We start from the raw sequence: 1,781 nt of genomic DNA on the forward strand, positions 1-1,781 counted from the left end.
GTAACAACTGATGTAAAATATCTTGCCTTTAAGAATATAGCGTTCAAATGATGTTGTGAATAAAATTGTAGTAACATATAACAAATGCAACAATTTGCGAGTTAGCAAGGGTACCAAGTGTGAAGGATATAATTAGATTATCAATAGAGAGAGAGATGGGTCATATTTAAGAAGGGAAGATCATTTACTCCATGGTGTACTTGTATGGAGGCCGCTTTGCAGTACAAGACCTGCTAGAGCAAGAGAAACATGAATAGTGAGAACAGGCATGGAGGATGCTTCTGAGAATTGGGTTAAGTTAGTAAGAAGCCTACAAGGTTTATTACCGACTAAACATTTCAAACCTTACACAGTTCAGGTAATAAATGTTCCTATTCTTACTTCCTGATGTGTCCTAAATAATTGACCTATCATTATAGACTCCATAATGATTATCCATTTATTTTTCCACAAATATGTATATATATATATATATATATATATATATATATATATATATATATATATATATATATATATATATATATATATATATATATATATCTATATTGTAAATATATATATATATATATATATATATATATATATATATATATATATAAACATCACATATGCATATATATATATATATATATATATATATATATATATATATATATATATATAATATATATATATATATATATCTATATATATATAAATATATATATATATATATATATATATATATATATATATATATATATATTTATATATATATAGATATATATATATATATATATATATATATATATATATATATATTTCTGCATATATATATATATATATATATAAATATATATATATATATATATTATATAATATATATTATATATAATATATATATATATATATATATATATATATATATATATATATATATATATATATATAAATATATATATATATATATATATATTACATGTATATATATACATATATATATATATATATATATATATATATATATATATATATATATATATATAAATTTAGAAGAACGAACGTCCTATGTGAATATGACGTCTAGTAAATTTACCAAAAGTTATACTTTACATATCCAGTTTCCCTGAAATCTTACAATGATTTCGAAAAAATAAATCTAAAAAGAACTTGCATGATAGCTAATAAATGATTCAATTTTCGAATATGTTTGCTACTGACAAATCTATTTTTGAATCAGCATATTATTCGATTGAAACTGATTGTATGTCAATTATACTTAGCCTTATTTATCTGTGTTTGATATCATAAATATTAACTTTTCATTTACTATTTTTTATATATGGTGCACTTTGATATCATTATTCGTATTTATAATTGCCATATTAACTGACCTCCACGCTTATATAAGGTCATTCTCTCGAACGAAATTGAATCTTAAAATCCCAAAAGAGGTTACCGTAGCCCGTAGTCTCATAAAAATTCCTTACGCCAATTGGAATATCCAACATCCGTGAAAACACGTCCAGTCTATACTACTACTACTAAAATAAAAAAAAAATAAAAAAAATAAATAAATAAATAAATAAATAAATTTAAAAAAATTGTCATCAGTCGTTCCTATTTCCATGAGCATTCTTTATGCTCCAATTAAATCTCTCCACCTTTATAAGACCAATTCTTTTGAAGTTCGTCTCTTCTAAATTTTTACCTGACACTTGTCCATAACTGATTAATAAGATCCCATGTACTTATCTCAAGTAACAGATAGATCCTTTTGCTCCAGCCTTTTTTTTTTT

The sequence above is a fragment of the Palaemon carinicauda genome, chromosome 13 (genome assembly GCF_036898095.1).
Source record: "Palaemon carinicauda isolate YSFRI2023 chromosome 13, ASM3689809v2, whole genome shotgun sequence".
Taxonomy (NCBI): domain Eukaryota; kingdom Metazoa; phylum Arthropoda; class Malacostraca; order Decapoda; family Palaemonidae; genus Palaemon; species Palaemon carinicauda.